The sequence below is a fragment of the Dipteris shenzhenensis genome, chromosome 17 (genome assembly GCF_047967505.1).
Source record: "Dipteris shenzhenensis isolate YYH24624 ecotype China chromosome 17, Dip_SZ_1.0, whole genome shotgun sequence".
NCBI lineage: Eukaryota > Viridiplantae > Streptophyta > Polypodiopsida > Gleicheniales > Dipteridaceae > Dipteris > Dipteris shenzhenensis.
In genome coordinates, this window is record NC_141612.1 from 38,054,516 (window position 1) to 38,064,963 (window position 10,448).

Sequence of the window (10,448 nt, forward strand, 5' to 3'; positions counted from 1 at the left end):
TGTCTACAGTGTCTGTTGTTTCCAAAACTTTGATTTCGAAATTTTCTTTGAAGGGCTTGTAACGCAGGAAGTCCTCTTTCATTTTCGCCGGTGGTTTTTTATTGTGCTGTTTGATCCTCCGCGGCAGGTCCGTCGTGCTCCCTATGTATTTTCTGTTGTTGGGCTTGCACGTGATGCAGTAGACGATGAGGCTCGCACGATTCCCTTGCGTGGGTGCTTCAGTGGAGGCTCCTCCTTCATCTCGAGGCTCGCGTCTTTCAATGTCGTACCTGCGTAAACATTGACAATTACGTTAGTCATCGAGGTTTTCGGTCTTTTTTTTTTCGTTTGAGGTCCATAATAGAATGCATTTATTTACTTGCCCTGGTTTTTCTCTGTTGGCGTGAAAGGATCGTTTCCAATACCGAAGCACTCCTCGTATAAGTCCCTGTCGAAAATATACGTAAGCTTCTCCATTGTCGTCACTGGGTGCGTCGCGTCGTGCGTCCCTCCAAATTGTTCCATGAATTGTTCGAGTATAGCCGTTCCTTAATTGCGCGTCGTGTCCCTCAGCAACTCCAAGGATACGTTGTACCCGCAATGCAGCAGCTCGCACACATACGCTTTGATCCCTTTCGTCTTCGTGTCTAGTAGCTTCTGCCCCTCCAAACTTTCCATCATCCTATCGGTCTCATCGAACTCAATGTCAAGCTCGACAAGGATCTCTTTGAGGAGTCCTGTAGAAGAAGTGCAATCCATGATGAGTTTGTTGTTCTTGCAACTCGTTAATTCTTTTTCTTAATTGTTGCGGTTTTTTTTAATTTTCGGAAGCATTACGTACCATTTGCGAATCTCAAGCCTCCCGGCTCTCTTTTAGCTGGCAAACGCCTATTGCAGTTGTCAATGAAGTCGCGTAGTTCTGCATACGTGTTGAAGCCGTTGATGTAAGCTCCCGGATGTTCTCCTGCATTGTTTGCTAGCCGGAATTGCTTTGTGGTTAGGAAGAACCTCCTCTTTGCTGGTGGAGGTTTTGTTGCCTTCGCGTTGCTTTTGTATAGCTCAAATAGCTGCTTGCAGGCACGACTTATTACACCGTCTTTTCAAATGAGCCGTCTTTTTAAATCTTCAAGAAAAAAAGATTCTTTCATGCTGGTGGAATTTACCTTGTCTGCGTCCATGTCTTATGCTGCAATGTCCCGAGCTTTCTGATTCTCTGCACCTGTTCTCGACAACAGACAAGATATTAAAACCATTTTCCTTGCATGCATGTTTGACGTAACATATTCATGACTTGTCTCTGCCTTTTTCAATCTCTGGTAGTGAATACCTTTATGCACGTGGTTGTGTTGTCGGCTGTGAGAACTCTCGTGGAATTGGTCTGAATATGTCTGGATGTGGGCAATGTAGTATGCGCAGCCTCGTTCTCTCAGTCACTCTGGACAACATCGCGTATGCTAGGCCAGGGGCAAACACTCCTCGAAATATGAGCAGCGCTTTGTTGGATATGGTTGCGCCTTGGGATTTGTGTCCCGTGATAGCGTATGCTAGGGTTAGTGGAAATGTGGACTTGTGGAACCATTTTCCATTTATTGCCTTTCGCTGATGCTTCGAGCGTCGTAATGTGAGCACGGCCGCTGTTGTGTCCACGACGACAGTGATACCGTTGATTTCTCCCCTGCTAGTTGCATTGATGCTCTTGATTTTGCACATTGCTCCATTTGCGGCACCTATTGCGAGGTCGATGTTTTCCATTATCATTGCCTTCGCCCCCACGCAAATTTTTCCTATCTCATTGAAGCTTTTGTCCTCCAACCATTCTTTGAGAGCTGGTTCACTCGCGGCGTTACTGTGTATTTGAACATGCACAATCATCTCGGGAGTGTTGAATTTCTCCACAAGCTCATCGTTGAAGGTAGCGACATCGACTCTGTGCGTGCAAATGATGGTTGTTTCGGCATCGATGAAGTGGCATGCACCTTCCTTGTCGACAATGCACTGCCCCAAACAGTCGAAAATCTCGTCAGTTGTGGGTCCTGAGTCTTATGGTATGCAAGAATGCCAGGAACGGCATGTCTCGTGCATGTCGCACCGAGAATTGCATGTGGTACATTTTCGCTTGAGCCCAGTGCACGGAGGACGTGATGTGGCACGGCTCGCAGAGATCCTCGCGGTGTTTGCAGACTGGCAGTAATTGCGCCAGGTCACCAAAAATTATGAGCATTTTGTGTTTGAATGGCTCATGCAATGTGCCATTAGTCACATTAACGATTTGTCTTACCACGAGATCGAAAGTCATCCTTGTTAGCATGGACATCTCGTCAATGATGATCGCGTTGGCTTCCTTGATTGTGAGGTGTCGCTCATCCGTCTCATGGATGTTCAGTGGGTATGCGCACAGGGATCTTGAATTGGTAGTGTACAGTGGTTGCAATCCCGCTCAGCCGCGTCGCAGCCGCCCCTGTTGATGCACAGAGTATTGCCGTTTTGCTTTGCGCTACCAGATGCGAAACATAGTACCGTATCAAGAAGCTTTTGCCGCTACCTGGTGTCCCACAGACAATGTGCAGCCCCGAGCTTGTTGAAGCTAGGCTTTCGAAGATTCTTTGTTGTTCTACTGTCAATGCGGCATTGGCGACGGTGCGAAACTCGGCCATTTTTCCAACATCCTCGTGCATGTTGGCCCTTCGACGGTTTGCTGGTCGATGTTAGGAGCTTCCATCGGGCAGTCTCGGATGATCGCAACCTTTTGCAATATCATATTGATCAACTGGTCCGTGTGGTCAGTCGCTAGCAAGTTCCTTTGCGTGTATTCGGTCACATACATCTCGAGGTCCTCGTTGCTCAATATGAGGCTTTCGGATCACATATTGCCTATGGTAATCGTAGAACGTGCTATCCTCGATGACGCTCGGTCTCCCGAAGTATATGTCGACCGGGTGCCGGGTGACGTTGTTGTTTCGCGAGATGATGCGTTGTCTTAGAGATGGTGGCGAGGAGTCGACATAGTGAACGGTCTCGCTCCTTGTGATTGTTGGTATCTGCATGCAGTTTAGCACGGCCTTTGTTGGAGAGGTTGGTTTTGATAGGAGGCTTGCGGCGATGAGTTTCAGCTTTACTTCGTCGAGATGTTGCAACCCCAAACGCGAGGCGTCTTCTGAACGGATGTTCAGTTTGCCCATTGGTTCAGATTTCATCGCGTACTTGAGGAGGTAGTGAGAGATTAAAGAGTTTGTCACCCGCTGTATGTTCATGTGTGCACCCCACAACAGTAACACGGAAGGGTGGTAAGGGACGACGTTTCGGTGCTCATGTCCCGGCCGGTAATACAACCAACGTTGCGTCAGAGGGTCGAGGATGGGTTCATATTCTGGCTGTGTTGCGAAAGGGAAGTCGTGCTTGCAACTGTGGTGTGACGGTCCGACGTAGCACGCTTTCCTGCATACGTGCAACTGCTTCCTGAGAACTAGTTCTCGCAGCCTTGTGTTTCGAGGATCCAGGGCCTCGTCCCTGGGGACGTAAGCCGCAATCTCATTTGCAATTCGCTGACGGTCATCATGGTGGACCCCCAATATGACATGGGCGTGTAGGGAGCCCCTGTTTTGTATCTCATAATGAACGACATGGTGTTGTATTCGGCCAAGCAGACCGTCGGATGAAAGCAAATGCTTGCGCATGAACATGTGGAAGCGTGCGTGGAAAAGTGCCACGCATTCAACAGGACAGTCCTTCCAAGTGAATTGCGCATTATAATGTGTTGCGATGCTCTCGATCACATTAATTTCTTGCCACCGTGTATCAGTGACCTCGTCTGCAGTGAATGTCAGAAAGAAATCTGGGAGGCCCCAAGCATCGACCATCGTTATGAGGTCCTTCAGTTGCCGTCGATGCCACGATGGGGACCTCGGCATTGTTGATGGCATGCTGTAGTGAAGCACGTGTCTCATTGTGTCTTCATCGGTCATGCCAGGGTTGGCTTTCCTATATTGGTCGATGTCTCGTTGCAAGCATGTAGAGTTGCTTGAATTGGCAATCATCACTGCCTGTTTTAACTGGAACATGATCAACAAGTACGGCTTATAGAGCGTGTAGATAGAGAATAAGGTGCATATTCTCATTTTCACATAGTTGCTGAACTGTATGCAGCCATCATAGTAGCCCCGTCCGAAAGGGAACAGGAAGGGGAACACTGCTGACTCCATGGTTATGTCAACGCACGCACTGCCAGCTGCTGCTACTCCGTCGACGTGGAATAAAGCGACCCTCTCTGAAAGCATTTCTGTACCCCGTAGCTGTATGGAGGCAAACTCACGCTTGTCCCTTGCATCAAAGGCGCGACGGTTCGCGGGGTCCACCATGTTTTGCAAAAGCAGGAAGTCAGGCTGAGAGTCCGCTATTGACATTAACTCGAAGGGAGCTGTCTCATCGTGTAGTTCCAAGATACCTGCAATGGTTTGAGGACTCAAGATGCACATACCCATCTTGATGTCCACACGCTCTGCTAAAGAATTGTACTTGCACAATATTGGATTGTTCTCGATGTTGTATGCGAGCACACCTGACAGCTCGTTCGTCACGATTTCTTGAGCCGAGCTTAGTGGGACGTTTCGCCAAGATATCAGAGGATTGTCTAGAAGTGACCTTCGATCGAGCGTGCCACGAGCAATCGCATTTGCAGTCGTGGTAACTGAAATGGATATATCTATGATGCTTAGGAGTTGCGTGTGGAGGTGGTTTGTTTTAAGCAACTGCCGAGAGTACTGTGGCATCAACCGCACAATGTATCTGCTCCGCTGGGCATCTCGTGTGCAGCTTTGGCATTTCCAGTAAGTCACTTGCATGCCCATATTCTCGCAGGCATCCAAAAGTATCATGTTTTCGAGTGCGGCGCTGTGGCTCGAGATGCCTATGCCTTGCGAAGAAACGATCCTTTGGTTTGCAGACAGTAGTGTGGTTATGCCACAGACACCGCAGATTTGAAGGCTAGAGAAAATAGCCGCGCAATTACTAACCCATTGCTTGTATCTATCTGCGATGGTCAACCACGATGACGTAGCTGGCCTCAAGGACATCTTTCTTGATGTTATATCAAGTTGAATAGCTCGACCTTTGGCTGCTCTGAGCGTTGACGAATGGTCATGTTCGAAGGAGTTTCCGGTGGTCATTTCTACATCGTGACATGAATCGATGTCTTATGTTCGGGTTTAAGGGATTAATAATAAAAACCATCCGAAACTTTACTACAATTTCACTCACGTGGTCTTGTCTAAACGCAACAGGAAAAACAAAATGGACTGAACCTCTATCTTTAGAAGGTGAAAGAATTGATAAAATAACTTGAATCAAGCAAATACATTTTGTTGTGCGTACCTTTAGGAGAAGACACTCGTTTGGAGGCTGCAAACATCTCGAAAGCAGAAGTGTTGCAGACATGATTAGTATGTTGGTCGAACCAAGCAAATGTAATGTTCCCTTGCGGAAACAGAATGTGCGAAGAAGTGTGCGTGCTCAAGATGAGGTGTAATTAAAAAAAAACCATACGTAATGTATGGTGGAGAGCCGGCACATGTCTCTCCAAAAATTATATATCATAGGGGAACGTGCCATCCCCCCGTTTCGAATAGTCACCTCCAGTGTTGGAGGTGTAGCGCATTAATGCGGACCAGAGCAACAGACGGTGCAGAAACATTTTAGAATTGAAATGACCGTACATTCTACTTATGTGGAGTATCCTTTGTGACGTCCACAGCTCGACGAGAAGTCGCCTATTTCTTTGCTAGAATGTTGGAATCTGAAAAACAATCATGATTAGTCAATATGCATTCTTCATGTTCTGCATGTTTGGATATGTTGGTTAGCATATGTGCAATTTCCTAAAGATGATAAATTCAAGCACGAAAGCTCCACACAATCCAACGATCAAAGATGTTCAAACCTTCAAGGTAATCATCTTCACACATCTTCGAGCAGTTGTAGTTACAATTTTTGCCTTTGCAAGATTCCAAAGAATTACGACTATGGAAATATAAAAGTGCGTATAAATAACATCTTATTATATCTAAAATGATTCACTATGTCCATGATCTTATGAGTTGGCAATAGTTATCATTGACACTTTTGCAAACTTTGATCAGATCGCAACAATTATTGATGTTTGCAACTATTCATAAAGATTACAGGGATATAATCAGAGAAGGAGATACTTTAATAACATTACTATATGACAAATTGAGATCTTAGGATATCATTCAAGGTCTTCCGAAAGTTGAGCAGTTGTTGGAATCTCGTTCGATCGCTTCTGTTTCAGCGGGAATCGAAGATATTTCTAGAAAATGGAATAGGGGTGTTATACGACTAATTGGGAATCTTCGGAGTCATTTTCTGAGTGCTAGAATAAGTGTGGAACAGCGTCAATTGGTTCTGATTGACTAAATCTGAAAGATTTATGGATCTCAAGGAGTATAAATATCTGATAAACATATAGAAATTATCATTCGACAACTGACATCGAGAGTAGTAACTTCGGAAGATGGAATAACTAATGTTTTTCCACCTGGAGAGCTTATTGAATCATCACAAGCGCAGTGAATGAATCGTGTATTAAAGAAGTCGATGTTTTACGAACCCATCGTGGTGGGAATGACGAAAGCATCTCTCAATACTATTAGTTTTATATCGGAGGCGAGTTTTCAGGAGGCTACTCAAGTACCGTCTAAAGCTGCTCTTAGAGGTCGAATCAACTGGTTAAAGGGATTAAAAGAAAATGTTATTCTTGGCAATCTCGTTCCCATCGGAACCGGCAGTCAACGAGCAGATGGAGAGGAAAAAGAGATGGATGCAGAAAACTACAAAGCCGATGAAGGACAATTGTTGCTTTGTGCTGGTTCCAAAATCCAGCCAACATCAACAGGCGAAAATCGAGCCAGCATCAACAGGCGAAAACGAAGCAATTGTTGCTTCGAGCTGGTTCCAAAATCCAACCAGAACGAAGCAAAAGAACAGCGAATGGGATGAAACAATTGCCAGTGCTCCCGACAACAACAACAACGACAACAACAAATTCGAAAGACCGGACGGGAAACTACGAAAAAGCATCAAGAATTGCACGAAAATGGAACAGAAAAAGCGTACGTCTGTGATCATTGCTTCGAGCTGTTGTACACTATTACAATGCTTTCACCTTCGCGAGGCTAATATATTCTAAGAAAGAGAGCAATGAATAGTCGAGTATGTATCGAAGGTATACAAACCGAGACGGGCTTTTCAATAACGATCAATCGATACGATGAACTGAATACAGCTGGTTGACAACGAGCAGAACACTTAGCAAATTAAGCCCGAATACAGCTGGTTGACAATGAGCAGAACACTATTTCAATGCTTTCACCTTCTATCGAAGTGATCAACGTGAGCAAGGATTTCGTTCGTCCGTTTCGCCTGTCGAAGTGATCAACGTGAGCAAGGATTTCGTTCGTCCGTTTCGCCTATATTTAAAGGTTTTGCCTTGGCTTTTTATGCAGCTTTTCAAAAGCTTTCAAAGCTTTTGGGCTTTCAGAATTTAAAAAATCTAAGGATGTATATTGTGCCATGTGGACCTATATTTAAAGGTTTTGCCTTGGCTTTTTACGCAGTTGGCTTTTTACGTAGCTTTTCAAAAGCTTTCAAAGCTTTTGGGCTTTCAGAATTTAAAAAATCTAAGGGTGTATATTGTGCCATGTGGAAGCACAAGATTTTAGAATTTGAAAAAACGTTCTAGTGCTGGCCAAGTAATGACTACTCTCGCAGTCCGAGCTCGACGATTGCTGAGAATCGGAGAAGCTCCAATTTCTTGCAACAACCGCTTCAGTAGCAGAATTCCCGCGAGGCTTCCCCCACAATTTACCGAGGCCACCCGATGATCGGCCGGAGGTCTGGTTTCCCACCGGGATCAACGACTGGAGCCTATTCCTGGCCGTCAACAACGCATGAGGAGAGGCAGAGGCATACACGCGTCAGAGTTTCATTGGAGTATTTGCAATGATTCGAGTGATCGTGAGACGCGTGGCTCATTGGTGGGTTTGGCATGTGTTCACCGTTAGATCTTGCTTGGGATCTAATGGGTTAAAAGAGGCATGAGTCTCAATGCACTATAGCACCGTTAAATCATCGTTGGATCTAATGGTTCAAAAGGGGCGTGCATGACATAAGGGACATGGATCGAACGGTGGTCATTTGGCGCTGATCGCGGTTCATTGATCGAGTTTTATGAGCTGGTCAGTTTACCATTTCTATCCGGTCAGAGAGATTGCCACTCATTCCCATTAGAAATGTGCTTTGATCCAACAGCTGGGATCAACGCTCCATCAACCCCAGTCGTTGACGGGTGGTGTAAGTTAGGGAGTGGTCTGAATAATAAATGTAGTTTGTACCTCAAATATTGTTTTCATTTGTATGGTTTGTCCATATGTGATCAATTGTGGATCCTTCTATAGTTGTTGGATGATTGATTAGTTGTTCAAATTTGTTTTTTGTCATGAATGTTAGAAGTTGAGTTGTAGTAGTGTTTGATTGATTGTATTGAATATTGAAGTCGCCTATTATAGTTGTTGGTATATGTTGTTTGATCTCGTTGAGTAGTATATCCAAGAGGGTGATAAGAGTCGATTGTGGTGAAGATGGGGATTTGTACACATTAATGATTGCCATTTGTGAAAGTTGGTTGGTTGTGAATATTGTGAGTAACCATTCGCATTTTGTTCTTGTAATGTATTGTTGTTTGAGCAATGTTATATAGTTCTTGTAACATGTGGCGATTCCAACGCCTGTGTTATGTTGCAAACATGTGAACTTTGGCAATGAGATTGTTATTGCAATGTAATTCTTGGAGGCATAATATTGAAGCATGAAGGAGACTTTTGTCATTACGTATGTCTTCATAATGTGAACGAATGTTTCTTGTGTTAAGCCCAAAAATTCTTTGAGCTAGAATTTGAGTATATTCCTAACCGAAAAACATTAAATCCAGATCATGAATCCAGGATTTCACACCAAAAATTATAACCCACAAGTGCCATTTACATTCTAAATTTCAATGAACCAATCCGACCAATAAATCTACGTGTGCACTTCAGCTTGCTCATCTACATGTAAGCTGCCAAGTGAGATTTTACAAACCACATGCTACAAGTTTACCAGATGCAGGTGATATAACAAGTAAGAGTGACAACGTATGAAGGAAAAGGAATGCATATCATAGAATCTTACATTAAATAATGCCAACTAACAAAATAGATTGTTTCCAAAAAGCCAAAACAATCTGTACCTCCAATGTAGATTTTACTTGCGCATTAATAAACTAGAGTGCAGCCAAAAAAAGTTTTCCAAATTATTGTCTCATATGCATAATGTCACAAAATTTCAGAATCAAAATGATAGCAAAAAATAAATATCGTGTATGTGAGATAGCACCAATGTCTAGTAGACCATAAAGTATAACCATAAACTAATTCTCATTGGCGGAGTCATACACAAACAAAGTCCGTCGTCTCCTCTTCTCCCTCAACTCATAGTTGTATGATTTGTCATTCCTTTCCATGTGCATGGCCATACTCTCTGTGTAAGTTGGCAATTCACTTCAAAATGAAACTCTAGAACTCTCTTACATGCGTAAATGAAACGTATTCATTCAAAATAAAGAACAACATTTTTTACTCACTAGTCCAATGGCACCTTTCTTCCTCCTCAGCATCGACGTCCATGAGCATATGCTTCTATGTAGACGATCCCACACCTGCATAAATAGCATCCACCACTCCTGGAAGTAGTATAGTACATATCTCTAGGTCATTGTCTATTGCCAAGCAAGACTGACTAGAGTGGAGTGCAGCCCTCTCCCTACCCCCATCTCAAGAATGGAACCATTTGGAGGACACAACATCTCCAAGAACATAAGTATGAATGTAGGACTCTTTTCAAGAGATCCACGCCCTGCACCTCCCTTGCCAACTCTTTTGGAACGATGGGCTAAAGGCAAGTAATGTGGAAGCAAGTTGCCATCTAAACTCATCCTCATCATGGAGGCCACACCCGTTGTGGATTGCATGTTAAATGTTGGTCTTTGTCCTATCCTCCTCATAGCCATAGCATGGAAAACATAAGACTATTCAAAAAATCATGAGTCAATTTCTATGTGATTTATTATATAGAAGTAGAAGCAAACATACATTTGAAGGCTCACCTTCATACCAATCCCAAGTGTGTCTGAAATGCCTTGAGGTTCCATGCTTTGTACTATCCATCTGCTTGCAACAAAACAATATGTACCAGAATCAGACAGAACCTAGCCTATAACCCGCAAGACTTCATGAAGTGTTCAACACAAATAAATTTACCTACGAGCCACCTCCATTTTTAATCTTATGGCATAGCGTTCCATAGTAGGCAGAGTAGATGGAGAACAGAAAACCAAAGTCCACCCATTGTCATCCATCACA